At 48.8% G+C, this 19,155-nt stretch overlaps 1 pseudogene; it reads right to left on the bottom strand.

Annotated features, from left to right (window-relative positions):
• Positions 1-16,564, bottom strand: part of LOC105526304 — a 56,309-nt pseudogene extending 39,745 nt beyond the window's left edge.
• Positions 16,565-19,155: the final 2,591 nt, after the last annotated feature.

Consider the following 19,155-nt stretch of genomic DNA (forward strand, 5'->3'; position numbering starts at 1 on the left):
AGACACATGAAAAAATGTTCATCATCACTTGCCATCAGAGAAATGCAAATCAAAACCACAATGAGATACCATCTCACACCATTTACAGTGGTGATCATTAAAAAGTCAGGAAACAACAGGTGCTGGAAAACAGGTGGAAAAATAGGAATGCTTTTACACTGTTGGTGGGAATGCAAACTAGTTCAACCATTGTGGAAGACAGTGTGGTGATTCCTCAGGGATCTAGATCTAGAAATACCATTTGACTCAGCAATCCCATTATTGGTTATATACCCAAACAATTATAAATCATTTATAAAGACACATGCACAAGTATGTTATTTGCAGCACTATTCACAATAGCAAAGACTCGTAACCAACCCAAATGTCCATCAGTGATAGACTGGATTAAGAAAATGTGGCACATATACACCGTGGAATACTATGCAGCCATAAAAAAGTATGATTTCATGCCCTTTGTAGCAACAGGGATGAAGCTAGAAACCATCATTCTGAGCAAACTATCACAAGGACAGAAAACCAAACACCACATGTTCTCACTCATAGGTGGGAATCGAACGATGGGAACACTTGGACAGAGGGCGGGGAACGTAATACACCAGGGCCTGCTGTGAGGTCGGAGGATTGGGGAAGGATAGCATTAGGAGAAATACCTACTGTAAATTATGAGTTAATGGGTGCAGCAAACCAACACGGCACATGTATATATATGTAACAAACCTGCACATTGTGCATATGTACTCTAGAACTTAAAGTATAATATATATAAAAAAAGAAAGAAACATGAATCACACAAAGTTGAAATAATTTCTCCCAGATTGCACAGCCATTAAACACTGCAGTTAAAATTTGGAGGCACAAAATCAGACTTCAGAAACCATATCTAACCACACTACAGATGGCCAACTCTACCCATAGGGTTTAGATTCCATCCCTTCCCAATTTCTCTAATATTTTTCTTCTTGGTGATAGTTTTTCATTCATACATATATACATATATATATATATAGAGAGAGAGAGAGAGAGACATATATATATAGACACACACATATATATATATATATACATACGTATAGACATATTCTCTCTGTGTACTTGTTCATTACCACAAGCTTTTAAACAACCTTAGGTAGATCTTATTTAAAAACAAAACAAACAAAATAGCAGAAAACTCCCTTTATCACTTCCAAATTGTGAAACCAATTTCCTGCATTTATCTTCCCTCTATTCTAAGACTACCTTAAAATAATAAGAATATTTAAAGTGATGTAATCCAGTAAAAATTGTAGAAATCATGACAGGGGCCATCAGCAGCTTAGAAATTTTTAATAGGTTTCTGAAAGATAGAGCCTAGTTAAGTACACAACCTGTTGAGAAGACCAGGAGGAAGGTCGTGGGAAAGCTGCCTGGCAGATCCTGGATGGGGTAGACATGGAGGAAAGTGGTGGGAAGGCCACCTGGCAGATCCTGGATAGGAGAGACCCAGAGGAATGTGGTGGGAAGGCCACCTGGCAAAGCCTAGATTCCTGGAGTGGCTTCAGGTTGGATTTCATAGTACAGGGAGCCAGGAAAAGCGAAGCAGACACTGTGGTTACTGTGACCTGGAAAAGTCCCTTGAAGTCATTTACTGCATCTGCCCCATTTTCTCAGCAAGGAAGCAGATGTTCAGGGAGGCCTCATGTCTGTTCAGTGATTGAGGATGGGCTTGTAGACTGGCACAGTGCAGGGCTCTTTTGCCCTGGCCTGGCTGCTCCACACTGGCCACCTACCTCACCTCATACTTCAGGTTTCTCTCAAACGTTCTGCTTTGTGTACCTGTTACATTATTTCACCAGGGCAGAAACAGCTTGCTACATATAAAGTTGATGCAATAACAATTTTTCATTAATTTACTGTTGACTTTTAACTTGCAAATTAACTGATTAGTACAAAGTTCATGTACATGAAGTTGTAAGGTGTATCATATAAAGGATTGGAGTAATATTTTTCCACCTAATCTGAACACATATAACCTACATACCAGGCAAAAATGTTTGGAAGTAATTTCTGCCCCTCAAGAGTCATTAGAGTAGGGGATTTTGATGTCTCAAATGTCACTGCTGAGACTGAAAATTTGCCATCCACCTCAGCTCTTACCATGAGAGGTGGTGGAGGCAGACGGGCTTATCCAATAAAATCTGGAGGTCAAGCTGAGCTTTCAGAGTAGCTTGCAGACCCTCCCTAAATGGGGAGGCACGGGTGCTGAGAGCACAGCAGGGCCTTCTATAGAGCCTGGCTGCCTGGACGGCCCCTCTCTGCAGTTCCCCACTGCTTTCTCCCCAGCATCTGCCAATCACCTGCCACCCCCGAGGAGCATATGACAGGATTATGGCCTAGATGAACCAGCTATCTCTCTGTCCAGGGGCATAGTTTCTCCCTGTGCCTGCGACAAAGGCTTTTAATCATCCTTTCTTTCTGCGCTGGTGTCAGCCACGAATCTCAGCAGGCTCATTAAAATGTGCACCTGTTGAGGAGCGCATCGTCAGGAGGATTCACTGGCGGCTGGGAATCACTGCTGCCTCCACCTGGAGAGGGGTCTGACCCTGCAGAGGTGCCTTTGGCCTCGGTCCCCTTCATCTTTACCCTCAGGAAGCTTGGGGCCAGCACAGGCCAGGGCCCTGTCAGGGCTCTGAAAGTTGGAGAGAAGGAAAGACTGTGAGAGGAGAAGGCACCTGCCCACCTGAGTCCCTCCTCTTTCTGCAGCCTCCTCTGCCAGGCTTCAGAGCCAAGAATGCCCCTGTGAGTACAGCCCTGGCTGTTTGAGTTAGCAAAAGAGATTGATGGAAATGAGCTTCTGCCCCAGGCTCTTGCTGACCACACAGTGATTTCAAGATGATTTTCAATTTTTTTCTGCGCTGGGACCTTAGATGTTCAGATGGGCCAGAAATGAAGGCTGTGTGGGTGGAACAAGCCACTTGCCAGGCCTCTGACCCTCCTGAGCCTCAGCAGTGAAGAGGGGACAATACACTGCCCTGCCTGCCACCAGCTCATGAGAAGAAGGGAGAAGTGATGGGAGATCACTTCATTTGAAAACATTGTCAATGTACAAAACAATAGAAATCACACATATAATCAAAGAAGAAATGCTTTATACTGCCACAGATTTTATACTGATTATAAATAAGTGATCAAACAGACCCTGTGCTGCATTATTTTGCAATTTATTCATTTAAACCCTTTTTGCTTGCATTATATTCATTTGTAGCAAATTCATTTGCTTGCATTATATTCATTTGTAGCAATGTGATTAGCATAATGCAACCTTGTAACCTATAAGATTAGTTTTATTATGGGACTCTGGTGACATCATTTCAGAAGAAAGACAGAGAAGGACAAAAAAGAAGTAGAAAGAAAAATAGGAGACAAGAAGAAAAGGAGGGAGAGAGAAAAGAAAGATAAGACAGAGAATGGGGTAGAGGAGAGAAGGAGGGAAGGTACAGAGGGAAAGAGAGGGAGGGACAGAAACACATGGAGAGACAGAGGAAGATTCAAAGGCAGGAAACATGAAAAGTCAGGTAAGTTCTCTGAGGGCCAAGGTCACATCTCATTTGTTATCTTCTCTACAGCACTTACACAGTGACTGGCATGTACTGTGTGCTATCTAAGTATCTGCTGAGTTGCATTGAACCATTCCACTGGGGACAGAGGGAAGAGGGAAAGAGAAGTAGAGAGAAGACTAGAGAAAGAGACGAAGATAGAGGTAGAAGGGAAGGGAGACACTGAGGTGAAGAGCATCTAAGTGGAGTGGAGGCTAAATGAAAGCAAGGTAGAGAAGGAAGAAAGGGAAGGATAAGAACGAGTAGAGGGGTGGTGATAGAGCAAGGAAAAGAGGAGGAGAAAAGAGGGAGGAGGGTGGACAAAGCGGTTTATTCAGGGTCTGGTGAAGTCAATCCGAGAATGGAATAGACTCACAGATTTGGAGCTGTTGTTAGGCCCAGGGCAGTTCCTTGTGGGAACATGTCTCAGAAGCCACCCAGCACCTTCCTGTTTCACCTCTGCATGGTCTGAAATGAAGGCTCTCCAGCACAGAAAAACCATGTCCAAAATGCTGCTTCAGAAGGCACCCAGAAAGTGTCTTCGCAGCTCCACAGCCACTTGCAGTGGTGATGTGGAAATGTCTCCAAGAGATACCTGGACCAGATGCCGGAATGAGACCTGGAAATATCAGGTCCCCAATTTTCAAACTGCTGCCCTGTGGCCAGGGACAGTGTCCCTGCTCTGGGAAGATGAGACAACCACTGCTGGGATCCGTCTCCCTGCCTCTTGCGTCAACTTAGAGCAGTGTTTGCTAATCTCTCTCGCATTAAAAACAGGGAAAAAGAAAGGAATCAGGGCAGCCTCATCTTACAATCTGGTAAGAGGAGAGAAGCATCTGTGTATTGGGTTTCTGTCATGTGCCATTTGCTTCCCAAATATCATGTCATGTAACATGCATAATTCTCTGAAGAATTATTACTGTATTTATTTTCATGAATGCTCTCACATAAGTCCCTTCAGGATACAGAGGCCACTGTGTCACCCAGGCTCTCACCAAGAGGTAGATATTCACTTAAACTTTGTGAGCTCAGGTTCAGAGACCCTGCTCATGCACCTCCTTTGCCAAAGCTAATTTGGCATCATTCTCTATCCAAACTGCTCTCCAACCAGTACAAGTTTTGCCTGTTCCACGAAGCTCCACCCAGGCACCCATTCTTGGTCTGCATCTTCTCACAGCCTGTAGTCAGGGTGAGTCTTTGGCATTGGGCATCTGCCGTCTGTTACTCAGGTGGTCTAATTATTCTTGTGCACACAAGTCTATCTCATTTGTGTTTACAAATTTCTTGCGGGTCTCTAACACTATAAAACAAGCCAGTGCTCTAATTTTACAGATGAGAAAACTGAGGTTCAGAAAGTCCTGTGAAAACTTAAGTGGGTCATGCAACCAGTAAATCTTGGCTCCAAGAATGATCTTTTATCTGCACTCTGTTTTTAATAGACAACAGCCAAAGGAAGTCAATACAAACAAACACAACAACTATTTAACTATAAGGATGTGATACTGCAGAGAGAAGATTGTCTGGTTTCTCTTTACAAAAACTTTAAAAGAAAGAGTGAGTACTCCTCTGTATGGGAAAGCTAAGATGAAATTCTACTTAAAAAATCTCCAGACTGCAAAATATGATGTTCCAGTCTTTCTCTGGCTTGTGAAAGAGTGACTCTCCTGGTGTTTCCTGCAGTGCTATTCTAGCTCCTGGCATTGCCTGGGGCGGTCACTGGCAGCGAGTGGAAAATACTGTGGCTCATCCCAGCACTCCCAGAGACGCTGAGGTCCCAGGGGCTGCACTGCCAGAGAGCCACTGCCAATTTCATAAGGTTCATTTCCCCTCATTGCTTCATCCCTTATGGTTATTTGCCTAAAAGCTAATTTAAAAATGCATCTGCGTCCTTAGGAAGACACTGCAGATGAATTCCTGAGCTGTAACTTTCTTCCTCTTCCTCTCTGACAAGGAATTGCACAACGCACTGATGGAAGGACCTGACTCAGCTACTCACATTGGGCTTTCATGGCTGCAGGAACTGATAATTCCAGAGGTTTGTCCAAGACAAAAAAAAATTTGTCCAGACAAATTTTTAAAATGGTCATCCCAGTTAGCAGTTCTTCTGCTGCTTAAAGCTAAAATACAGTCATACCTTTCTCTCTGTATCCCTCTCTCCATTCAACCCAAGTACCCCAAATGTTCCCACCAAGTCTCCATCCCTTTGCTTTGGGGCATCCTCCCCTTCACTAGTTCTCTGTCTCCAGACCCCTCTGACACTTCTGGGCCCTGCCAGGGGTTCTGGCTGACCCACACTTGCACTTGCCCTATGCTCACAGTGGGCCTTCAAGGGGGCACCACATCCTCACTCTGTAGGCGGAGACAAAGAGGCTCAGAGAGGCTGGGGATCTAGCCAAAGTCACCCACTGGTGAGAGGCAGAAATCAGACTTGAAATTGGATCTTCGGACTCAAGATCCACAGGGAGCTGAACCTGGGTTCCTTCCACTTCCGACGTTCATGATTCTGTGATCCTAACACAGGTTCTTATTCCATGAGGGTGTAATGGCCTGGTTTTCAGGCTTTAGAGTGACCTTATCTCATAGCTCCTGGCTTCTGTACTTTTTGAACTACATTCTCCTGTCCCCTACAGCCTGGGGTCTGGGTCTGGCCAGAGGCAGGACCTACCTGGTGATCTTAGGAAGCTCCAGGCCTGAAAAAAACTCAGGATCAGGTCCAAGTAACTGCATTTCTGGACTGTCGGCCTTTGGGAAGCAGGAGGACAGTGAGGGAAATACTGGTGATTTTCATAGAGGATTTTGAACCTTGTCTGATGGAGATAATGAAGCTCCTGCCCCCTCACATGTGTAGCCCATTTTGCTGCTGGTGAATAATGCTAAGTCTCTCTTGTCTTTGCAGATCCTGGCCTGCTCTTGCACACATATCTCAAGCCCCACACCCCAGATCCCTGGATCATAGATTTATCTAAGCCTCCAGAGCCTCCACTGGCTCATGGCCTGAGAATAGGATTTGTCTGGCAATCAATCTTTTTCAGCAGTGCTGAGATTTAACCTCACAGAAGAGAGTCTAAGGCAAAAAAACCAAAGCCAGCTTCTCCCAGGTGAAACATCTTGTGCCTTTCTCAGACATCTATCATGCTCCTGCACAGCTCAGGCTCAGCCTGAGTCCTCTGACTCTCATCAGGGCACCTGCAGACAAGGAGCCACCATTCAACTTCACAGAGAGGCCACATTCTTGCTCTGGTTTTGAAAGAATCCCAGACTGTAATGGAAAAGGATCGACGTGGGAGAAAGAGGTTTGTTCGCTTTCTGACTTGTTCTCTCTTGCTCACCTAAATATCTGTCTTCAGACATTGCCCTCAGTGCTGTGAGGAGGCTTGATGCACAACTGGGGCCCTCTGCACCAATTCTCCCCTGGGCAGACACTTGGCAATGTCTGGGTTTGCTCGGGGCCTCCTCCTGCTACTGCAGCAAGTGTTCCTTCCAGGACCCTGTAAATAAAGAAGGCATGCCTCCTCTGCATGGACTCCTGGTGCCACATGTCCCGTGAGTCAACAGATATATATGATATTTACTTGGATCCAACACAAGATTCTGTTCTCCCAACTCTTGGTCATGAGCACTGTGTCCTACAGGCTGCATGCTCAGCTTTGTCTCTTAGTTGAACTGGGAAGTCTGTAATTGTTGTCCACAGCAATGCATGTCTGGAGCACATATTATTGAATCCTGCAGACTTGGGTTTGAGTTCTCACTCTGCGGTTTATTAGCTAGACCACCCAATAAAATCACTGTCACTCTAAATCTGTTTCCTTAACTTTAGAAATAGTTTAATTATACCAATTTTATAAATAATGTTCTAAGAATTAATGAGATAATGCATATAAAGCCATCATCACAGTGCCCCATAAGACATAAAAATAGAGTAATGCCCATCCTTGCCTTCAGGACCTGGTCCCTGTCTTTGGGGACAGAACTGTGGCTCTCAGGAGGAAGTGAAGGGGAACACCACAACCTCAGCTCAGCCCCGTGCTTCTCCATCCCAAAGGCTCTGATGAAAGGTGTTTCTATTTGCCAAACTCCTACCTTGACATACACTTGTCACAGGACTCTATAGGCTGAAGTAACATGGGTGGTATAATACATTGTCCCATGGCTCTCTGTTTCCTTTTTTATCAAAAGGAGCAGCTATAGAATTAAAAAGATGCTGTTGAATTGTCTAGAATCTACTTTGTCAGCTGGGACCCACCTCTCTGATGCTGATAAAAGGGTCTAGCCAAGCAGTGGGTATCTGCTGCTCTTTGAAGAAAGAAGAAGGTTACCAAGTAGGAGGATGTGCATGCATTCTGTCTGCAGGTCTCACTCCTTATCTCTCTCCTATTCTCTTCTTCCAAGCATGCTTCATGACAGTCATTGGTTGTTGCTCAAGAAATATGCTTGTCACCATGGACAATGAAGATTATTTTATGCTATCAAGAGCTTGGTCCTCTTAGAATGGGTTAAGGAAGAGCCAGAGGGATGGAGGCAAGCCTATGTTACAAATGTGGCTGTCTTTATGTGAGAATCAAAGCAGGAGAGGAGAGGGTGGGAGTAAGAAAGACCAGCCTCAGTGCTTCCAAATATCAGTGTCTGTTTTTATGCAAACACATGCCATGGATCTTGGAGACATTCACTCTGCCTTGTCATTTCTAATTTCCCCTTTCCACCAAATAACACTGACACACACACATATACAACATACACACACGGGCACACACACATACATAAACACACAAATGTGTGCATCCATATGCAAATACACACACCCACATACACACATACATACATATACATACTTACACATGCACATGTGCACACAAATATATACATGAGCACACATACCTACATGTGCACATAAACACACACATACTAAGCACCAATTCCATTTAGGAAGCCAACAAACATTTAGCAGTAAACATGAACTGTAAACCAAATGCTGAGAATAGCTGGAGGAATGCAAAGTTGAGTAAAAAAATGATTCCTGCCTGACATAGTTTGGCTATGCCCCACCCAATTCTCATCTTGAATTGTAGTTCCCATAATCCCCAAGTGTCATAAGAGGGACATAATTTAATAATAATAGTGGTTACCTCCATGCTATTTTCATGTTAGTGAGTGAGTTCTCATGAGGTCTAATGGTTTTATAAGGGACTTTTCCCCCATTCTCTCTGCACTTCCTGCTACCGCCTTGTGAAGGACATGTTTGCTTCCCCTTCTGCCATGACTGTAAGTTTCCTGAGGTCTCCCCAGTCTTTATTAGCAGCATGAGAAAGGACTAATACACTCCCCACAAGGCTTTTAAAAAGAACTGGAAGATAAATGCACTGGTAACTGACAAGCAAGGTGATATGGCACGTACTAAAATGGAAGCTTGGGACAATTTTGGAGACAAGCAGTATGTGTAGAACTGGAGTCAGGAGAACAGTCTCAGCCACTGGCTCACTGCACAGCCTCAGGATGGGCCTTTGGCTTGCTGTGCTGTGCCCTCATCCATAAAGTGTGGATGAAGAAACTTGCCTCAGAAGGAGGCTCAGAGGAGCAAACATTACGTCTAAAGGCTGAAAAAATAAAGGACTATTATTACAAAATCCACAGGGGTATCAGGAAGATGAAATTGAAGAGGGCATGACCAAGATAGTCCTGAGAGCCAGCAGAAGGAGTTCAGTAGAGATGATACACAGGCCAGGAGAGAACACTGTGAAGAAAGCAGGTGGAACACACTGCCAGCCTCAGGACAACCAGCAAGAGCGGTGTGCAGGGCATTAGGGAGCACCCAGGAGATGGATCTAGAAAGCAGGCTAGGGACAGATAGCCTGGAGATCTGCAGAGCACAGCTGAAAAGCTCACACTTTCCCTTGCAGGTAGTGAAGCTGGTTAGAGAAGTTGGAGCAGGCCTCACTGGCTGGAGTCTGCATTCCACAGAGTCATGTTCCATCCTCCTGATGGTCCCACATGCAGCCCAGGGATCACTGTCCTCAGTATCTTCATCTGTGAAAGAAAAGCAGTGTGCTGGGTGACTTGGGGTGTCTTCTGCCTCTCAGTTTTGGTCCCCCTTCAGCTGCTCTCAGGAGAGCCTCACAGGCCCATTATTTCTCACTGTCTTAAAATTTTCCACTGAAGAATCTGCCACAGTCCATTATTTAAGGTTACTGGACATTTAAGTTGAATTCTCATATACAGCTAATTGGAGTACAAAAGGGTACAACCACCTTAAGGAGCAAATGGGCAACACTAATGCTGAAGTGACTTAACCCAGGAGCGTCCAACTTTTTGGCTTCCCTGGGCCACACTGGAAGAAGAAGGATTGTCTTGGGCCGCGCATAAAATACACCAACACTAACAATAGCTGATGAGCTAAAAAACACACAAAAAAACTCAATGCTTTAAGAAAATTTACACATTTGTGTTGGGTCATATTCAAAGCTATCCTGGCTACATGTGGCCTGTGAGTTAGACAAGCTTGACTTAATCTATGGCCACCACTTTTACTCCAAAGTATGTATCTGAAAGAAAGCTTACACGTATACCAACCCTTTGTACCATAAAATGATCTTTCCATGCATTTTTTTTAATTTACTCACTAACATGTTTTATTCCTATTTTATAGATGAGAAAACTAGGGCCAAGGGAGGCTAAGGCAATTTCCTGGCTCGCATTGCAGTGTGTGACAGAGCTAGGGTTTGGGGACACCTCCTATTCTCAGGGAGTCTCAACTGCCAGTCCTAACCTGGCCACCTCCAACCACAGAGGCAGCCTATGTGTGCTCATGACTCACTACCCTAAAAAGGGGAAAGAGGTCTCACATCAGGAAGGAGAAACTCCAGCGTGGCTGCTCCAGCTGGTGCCACCAGTGCTGGTGACATTGCCTGCGGTTGCCCAACACCGGGGAAGAAGACAGTTTTTATCCAGGTGTCCTGACAAGCATATGGACACACTCTGAAAATGTACAAGTGGCATATGAAGCCTTCCTCTCTCACTTGGTGTCCAGCACCTCTTACCTACAGTTGAGCTGTGGCTGGACCCCATGAGAGTCTCAACAAGGCTGCCCTGAGGCCTGCCCCAAACGATGTTTCTTAACACATTTTAGAAAGAAGGAAACTGAGCCTCAGAGAGGCAGAATCTGCATACCCACCTCCAAGTCTGAGGTTGCCATGGAGAGTGGAAATAATCCCAGTAGTAATGGGTTGCTGAGTGCTGACCAAGTGCTCCCTGCCTGGCCACCTCTTGGCCTTAGAGTTTCAGGCACCTCTGCTACCTCCTAGGAGGTAGTACGCTAACAGAGGAGGCTCTGGAACCTCCAGGAAGACTGTTTAGTGGTTCTTGAGGGAGAGCCAAGCACTGACAAGCTAATCCCCAGTTAAAACCTACCCTGGGGGTGAATTCATCTGCATGAGGAGTGAGCCTCAGAGACACTATAATTATGCAATTGCGTGTATTGGGATACAGGGGTTATGGAATTTAAGACAGAGCCAACTGCCTGGTTGCCAGTTCAAGCGTGTGTTAGCAACCAGAGAAGGAGAAAGGCCTGCACCAGGAGACTCGGTTAAAACCACACAGTGCAGGGCCAAGAGGACCTCTGCCTCCTGCAGTCCCGGTGCACAGCCGCCAGCTTTGGTTGCCTTAGGTGGTGGAATCAGAGCACTCCGGATACATGAGCAGTGCTGGGGTCAGGCAGTGCTGGGCAGTCTGGAGCATTTTCTACTTCTTCCTGCCTTACCAGCTTTTGTTTTTGTGATCTTGTGGGCTCCTCTCCAGCTGGCCTTCCACAAGGAACTCTCCCTGTGAGAACTGTCATTATTAATGAAGGAATGATTCAATTTGTCTGACAAAGGTTCCACCAGGATGGTAAGGGACCCTGTTGGGCTGATCTGAGGTTTTCAGAAGAGTTGAGATGGCCTTTGTTTCTCTAATGTAGTGGCAAATAAGTTAAGAAGAGAATGAACAAGAGAGAGAGGCAGCAGGTGCAGGCGTGTTCACAAGCATCTCTGTGTTCACAGAGACCATGTTCTCCAGTTTGCAGCTCTTCCTGTGCTTCTGTGTTGGTGACTGCAGTTCTCTGCTGATGGGCTCACAGCTGATCTATGAGCCTATATGACTCTCTGCAAGGTAGCCCTGCCCTCCCTCCTCAGAGCACATGCAGCATACAGGGGCACAGGCTGGGAGCTCACATGGGGTGCAGGATCACACACCCCTGCCACTGAGTACCTTCTCATCTCTTGGGCTGAGATCCTGGGGCATGTATCAGTGCCCAGGTTACAGATGGAAATCTGAGGCCCAGTGACTGGGCCAGTAGTGAGGGGCCCCCCACCCCAGACCTCAGAGCTCTGGGCTCCATGCCCCTAACTAGCATGCACATTACCTCCAGATATGCAGGCAAACCGGCCACCCACTCTCGCAAAAACAGCTGCAGGGGGTGCCTTCTCATGGGAATAAGGTGCCCTCCTGATAACTCACGTTTCCCACAATCCCCCTCCCCTAGACTGTAGACTTTCTGCTCGGCACTTCCTCTTATCTGAGCATCAGTCCCCAGTGTGCCTGCTCCTCATCCTGAATCTCTCACAGTGCCTGACTCCTCTAACATCCTGGCCTCTCTTCTGTGCCACAGCTATTGGAGAGGCTTGTGAGTGAGCCCGGTTGCTGTGGTCTTTGGCACCAGGGAGCCATTTGCTGATCCCCTGATGGGCAGGGTCCCTGTCTTCATGCCGCCTGTGCATGTCCCCCTGAGGCCGTGTGCTCTGTGTTGAGGAACATTGTTGATTAGTATGATGGGAGGAGTCAGCTGGAGGCCTGTCCCCTCCTGGGCTGTAAGCTCCTTCAGGGCAGGAGCAGTGCCTAGATGGCTCCTCTCTCCAGAAGTTCTCAACACCATACTTGCCCCAGCATGAGCAGCTTTCCATGTGGGTCAGCGACCACTTTTCTCTTTGCTCAGGAAGTGCAAGCATTTGTCTGGACAGCCCATCATTAGTGACAATTTAATTAACCGCAGAGCCACGTATGACGGCAGGTGAGGGTCAGTCCCTGTGTTTGCTCTCTCAGCCTTGGCTGTGGGGGAAGCAGGTGGAAGTGGAGGAGTACCCACCACAGTGGTTTTTCGTGGTAGCCACAATAGACATCCCAGCAAGGTGAAAATGGAAGACACGTTTCCAAGACACGTGCAACCTCAGTGGCAACAACTGTCAAAAGATAGCACTATAACAAGTTGAGCTTAAAGATCTTGATTGGCTTTTGTTCAAGATTCTAGAATCAGGCAGCCCTCAGGACCAGAACAGGTTCAAAGAACTCTGGCCAGAAGCATGGTCAGGCAGCATCCAGGGCAGAGACCAGAAGTGTGGTGTGGGGCCTCATGGGCTCCAGTCTTGCTTGAACTCGCTGGCCATGGTGGATGCCTCAAGCTCAGCCTTCCTGCATATGAGGACAAAGCTCAGTTTCACTTAGCGTGAATGGCTCCATATTGGTTTGGTCTGTTGGACCCAGTACAAGAGCTGAGTCCAACTCACCAGCCTGATTAAAAGGTAATTTAACACAACACGGAAGAAATGGGGGGGGGATGGAGTATTTATCTCAAAGGATGTCTCATTCAACTCAGCTGAGAAGTCCTGGACTTGCTTTATCACATCTTTGTTACCCAGCAGGTAGAAAATGACAGAGGACCAAAGAGGAAGATAAGATTGGTGATGTGTGCATGTCACGGACCACAAGGGCATTTGCGATCATGCAGCCCCAGGAGGCCCCTCCCCATTCTCCCTGCTCAGTTCACAAGAGCCCCATCCTCCCCTCAGCACCTCTGTTTCCCTCACTCCTCTTTGCTTCACCTTGAGGTCCAGGACTGTCTCCAGTTTGCACTGAGCTTCAGGCTGGCCTCACTAATAACCCTCCTGACTCCTCCTCCCAGTGTAGCCTCAGGGGAGCTGCGCTCCTCTGAGTTGAAGTTGCAGTGGTGTGCCATCCTTTCGAGTGATAGGCAGCTCTTGCTCTGCACTCAGCACCTGGAACCAAGTTCAGACCTAACTTCACGCCCAAGTGCTGCCTCTTCTGAGCTCTGTGAGTGTGTAATATGAAATGACCCTGGCCTTCAGTTTCTTCATTATTTGAGTATGTATGAGACAAATGTATAAAATGTTTGCTAAGGGCCATGGATACAGTATGAACTTAATAAATTAATTTGTTTAGTCAGTGAAATGTGCGGGCCACTTGCTTTATTCTAGGAACAATGTCAGCCGCCAGAGATGCAGCGGGAACAGGAGAGGCACAGTTCCTGGCATGGCTTCATTGCATGGGAGGGGGTGGGGGCAATCACTAAGTGCACAGGCAGACACAACACAGTCCTCAAATCCAGGGGAGGAACCAGGGAGCTGTGGCCCTGAGAAGTAAGGCTGAGAGCAGATCTTGTTCAGAAGAAGCCCATCCCAAGGGCATGTCATTCAAGACATACCCCAAAGGCTGAGAAGGAAACAATGCCCCCAAAGTGCAGGGAAAGAGCATTGCAGGTAAGACCCTGGTGGAAGAGCTGTGGGTTGAGGAGGAGAAGGCAGGTAGGGTGGCCACTGTGGAAAGGCACAGAGGCAGGGAGAAGCTAGACTGGGCAGGTCCTTGTAGACCAGGAGAGTCCTAAGTGTAAGGGAAGCAGATAGTAGGGCAAGCTGGAAGCCAGTGCTCAGCAGGCTGGGCAGGGCTCGGGACAGGAAGGGAAGGCAGGCATTGGGTCCTTCTGCCAGGGTACATGCAAGACACAAGGAGGCTTGGATCTGACTGTTGGCAAAATAGGCGAAGACCCTGAATAGTTTCAGGACATATTTTAATTATGAATAACAGGACTTCATGACAGAGCTCAGGAGAGAGAAGAAGCATGGGTGGCTTCCAGACTGCAAACTTGAACAATAGGTAGTTATGGGTATAATTTATCTTAAATGGGGGAGACTTGGGGGAGGAGAGGGTGCATTGTGGGGTTGTGAGGTGAAGGAGTGCATTGTGGCAAGAGGGTGCATTGTGGTGGTGGAGGCTGCAGTGTGTTGGGGGATGCATTATGATGGGTGGGGTGTGCTGTGGGGGAGGGAGAGTACATTTTGGTGGAAGGAGAGTGCAGTGTGTTGGTGAAAGGTACATTGTAGTGTGTGGGGGGTGCTTGTGAGGTGGGGAGTGCATTGTTGGGAAGGGTACATTATGCGGGGAGGGTGCAGTGTTGTGTGGGAGAAACAGGTATTTGGGGGAGGGTGCGGTGTGATGGGGGTGTGTTTGGACCTGGGCCAGCAGAGCGTGTAGGCCAACTGGAGGGAAGAGCTTGGGATACAAAAGTAGGAGCCACAGCTGGCAGGGTCTGCGAAGCCTGGGGAGGCAGGAAGCGGGCAGCCATCCAGGAGGAAGGTGTGAGAAGGGAAAGTGTGGCCAGGACTGCCTTGGGGGAACTCGGGCCTGCTGAGGTCTGCAGGAAAAGGTGTGTCAACCACAGAGACTAAGAAGCAGCAAAGCAGCCAGGAGGCCGGCAGGGCCAGGGCGTGGGGCCCCAAGCCCAGGATGAAAGATTCTGGGAGGAGCCTTGGCTGAGGCTGAGACCCCTAGATCCAGGGCTGAAATGTCAGGGATGCCTGCATGGGCATAGAGGAGGTGGTCGCTTCCCCAGAGCAGCCTGGGCCGAGGAAAGAACCATGTGCCGATGGAAGGCAGCCCCAGAGCTGCTTTGGAAAGCCTTTCTATGAAGGGGAGAGGAAGACAGGGCAACAATTGAAAAGAGATGCAGAATCCAGTGGAACTTTTGTTTTATGGGGTGTGGCTGCAGCAAGTCTGCACACGGGGTGCCCAAGCAAGGGCTGAAATCAGTCTTAGAGAGGAGTGAGATCCCCCACACCCCAACACCAGGTGAGGTTGTTGGGAGGCTGGGGAAGATTCTGGTGCGTCTGGATTTTCTGATGGGAACTGGGGCTCTTCCACTGACAGTTTGTGCATCTCCAGAGAAATGTGGCCTGTCCACCACACACATATCCAACACGACCTTCACTGTCACTACTAGCTGAGTGCAGGACTGACTTAGGGCTCAGTGATTCTGAAACCACCACTGCAAAATTACAACTGAGCATGACATCTGACGCAGCCAACTCCATCTTGCTTCTAACCTCCAAGCGGTCCTTGTTCATTCCTGGGCGTAAGTTGAACTAACTTTGGGTGGAACTTAGTTTATTGTTTATAGTTTGAAACAAAGATGATAACAGCCCTTTCCCAAAACAAACCCCCTTCTTTCCTGAAGAATAAACTACCTTTGTAGGACTAACATATTAGCCAAAAGATTAGAAATTATGGTTTAGTAGTCATGCAGCTGGGGACTGCAAGATTCCAAAACTCCCCAAATTGCTCCTGGGGATCACATCACTGTTGTAAAATGTAAGATCGGTGCTTGAGATGTTTTGCAGACCCTGAGCTTAATGGATCAGCAGGCACCACCCAGATGGATAAACGGGCTCATCTGGTCTTGGGTCATTGGTCAGTTCCACTTCCCAGGAACTGACCCAGCACAAGAGGACAACTTAAACTCCCTAGGATTTCCTTTCCTGACCAATCAGAAATCCTGATTCACTGGCACCCCCCTACCCACCAAATTATCCTTAAAAACTCTGATCTCCGAAATCTCCGGGAGACTGATTTGAGTAATAATAAAACTCCAGTCTCCTGTACAGCCCGCTGTATGATTTAGCCTTTCTCTACCGCCATTCCCCGTCTTGATAAATGACTCTGTCTAAGCACCGGGCAAGGTGAACCCATTGACGGTTACAATTCTACGGCTTTTGCCCTCAACAATTCAGTACTGACTCCTGAATGTATTCCAGGCCAGATGCAGGAACCCTCGAGGTGCGAGTCCCACGGGGAAGCCACAGGTCTGAAGCCAGTGTGCAGCGCTGTGGGGCAGCAGGGGGTGCGCCAGGCGCAGGGAGCAGGAAGCCACGGCCATGGTTTCCAACGCTGCCCATCGCGGTTGGAGTTCGTCCCACGAGACCGGTAGTGGCTTCCTATCATCTAGAGGTGGGTCTGATCCTCACCCAGCCCTACCCCAGGAATAGCAGCGAAATAATAGAAGTGCCATAAACTGCTAGGCTGTGGCCGAGTGTGAACCCAGGCCTGGGGAGAGCACGGCGGGAAAGTCATAGGGAAACACAGCCACACAGCCGGCCCTGCCACGGTGGACCCTGGCCCGCGAGCTGCCGGCCCAGGGGACCCCTCGCCTTGCAAGGAGCCCACAGGTTGGAGGGCGAGGCGGGTTCACGGCCCCGGGGGGTCATTCCCAGGTCGGAAGGGACTGGCAGAGGGGCGGTGCCAGGACCTCCAGGCAGGAGATGGCCCTGGACCACCCAGGCCAGCGCAGAGCCCTGGCGCTGGTCCTTCAGAACCAGGATGGAGCCGTGATGGGAGGAGATCGGAGGACGCTGGGTCACAGGCTTTGAGACAAGGGAGAAGCCAGGACCCGAAGGGCAGAGGAAGGCAGGAAGCCAGGCTGCCCCAGAGCCTCTGCAGGAACCAGCCCTGCGCGCGCCTGGATTTTAGACCCTTTAGACTCTGACCTCCAGAGCTGTAGGATAATACATGTGTGCTGCTTCAGCCATTCAGCGTGTGGTCATTGTTATGGCAGCTGTAGGGAGCTGCTATGGCGAGATGCAGCGGGATGGAGGAAGGAGCACTGCCATGTCAGATACGTCTAGTTTCAATAATGCGGTGAAAGGAGCCTGGGAACCCAGGGCCTGGCCAGTGGCTTTTAACTGTTTTCATGTGTGTGAAATTGCCTAGACACAGATTAAAGTTTGCTCTCGTTTTCTTGCCCACAGGAACTGCACAGAATGCACACTGGAAACCATGGTGATTTGATACACGCTGCCACGTCCACTCTGTGACTTCTTCCCCACCGGATTCACAGCAGCGGGACCTAAGGTGGGCTCCAGCCACTGCTGCACCAGGGGCCATCACTGCCTCCCAGGCTCTGGCTGTGCCCCTGCTCCTGGAGCTCACCCAGCCACAGCCTCCACCTCCAGGGAACCTTCTGGAGTTTGCACTGGCCCTGGGTTCCTTCCCAGGGGAGAGAGGAAGCCCAGCTGGACCCACGTGGCTTACTGTGAGATCAGCCAGTATGGCCTGCCGTGGGGAGGAGATCAGGAGGGTGGAGGACAGCACAAAACACCAGAAGGGAGAGGCTGGAAGAGGAAGCAAGGGGAGGAGGGTGCCACTGTCCCCTCTGGGTCCTCTTCCCGAGAAGAAGTTGTGGAGAAGGAGGGAGGAGGGAAAGGAGAGAAGAGAAGGGAGAATGACATGGAGAAGGAAGAGCATGCCAGAAAGTCTCCGGAAAGAAGGGGTGAGGCCCAATGGCTCAGGCCTGTAATCCCAGCAAGTTGAGAGACCAAGGCGGGCAGATCACTTGAGGTCAGGAGTTTGAGACCAGCCTGGCCAACATGGTGAGACCCCATCCCTACTAAAAATACAAAAATTAGCTGTGCACAGTGGGACATGCCTGTAATCCCAGCTCCTCAGGAGGCTGAGGCAGGAGAATCTGCCCAGTCTGATGACTCCACCAGTCCTGACATGGCCAAGATTTTCCTCACTTGGCGACAAGGGAGGGATGCAGGATGTAGAAAACTCAAGATGTCAGCCTTTCCAGTTCCAGCCCTGCCCAGGAAATGTCAAAAGCATTGAACATTCCACACTGAGCTGTTTAGGGGGCACTACAGGATGCTTAGATAAGAGGGGTCCTTGAGCATCTGGCTCCTCCATGCCACCTTCCCTGCCTACACAGCCCCACTCCCTATGCAGGCCACATGTTTCTCTCCTGTTTTGATGGGGCAGTAGCATGCATTCACCCTGTCCAGTATGGCTTCATTCTTGACCCCCATGACCATTCCTGATGGCCTCACACTCCCCCGCCCCTCACCAGCAGGGATGGGTGGTAACAGCCCCTCCCAGGACCCATCCCACTCAAGGGCCCACTCCTGTGGCTGCCACAATCCCAGACCCAGAGAGGGTTTCTGCTCATCAGGACATCCTGTCCTTCAGGGCTGGGGATGCCAGCCCATGCACAGGAGGCTGAGACCTCAGGGAGGGAGCTCTGTCTCCTCCCAGGGCTGGGCAGTTACGGGGGAGGGGAGGAGGGGAGAGGCACAGGAGGCCAGGCAGGCTGCTGGAGAAGCTCAGAGGGCTTCTTCACTGCCCTTCAGAAATCCAGGCACTGACCTCCAAGCTCCTGCCCCAGACCTTTTAAATTAGATCTCCAGGGAAAGGAGGAGAAAGGGTCAGAAGTTCTCATCTCAGTGCACACAGCCTAGTGTTGCTTATCCTCAGAGGGCCCTGGAAAGGAGAATGAGCTGCTGAGTTGTCTGGGTGAAGGGGACTGCAGGCCAGGGGCTCCCCTGGAGAGGGACAGGTCAGGGCTCAGGGGAAGGAGGAACAGGCTGGGTGCGGCAAGAATTGATGTCATCCCTCCTCTCCCATGGGCTTACTTTGGGACACATGCTCCCAGGGCAGCACAGTCTGTCTGCAGTCAGACCCAGCAGGATCAGACGGTGCCCAGAAGATGACATGT

The sequence above is a fragment of the Colobus angolensis genome, unplaced genomic scaffold, assembly GCF_000951035.1.
Source record: "Colobus angolensis palliatus isolate OR3802 unplaced genomic scaffold, Cang.pa_1.0 Scaffold588, whole genome shotgun sequence".
NCBI lineage: Eukaryota > Metazoa > Chordata > Mammalia > Primates > Cercopithecidae > Colobus > Colobus angolensis.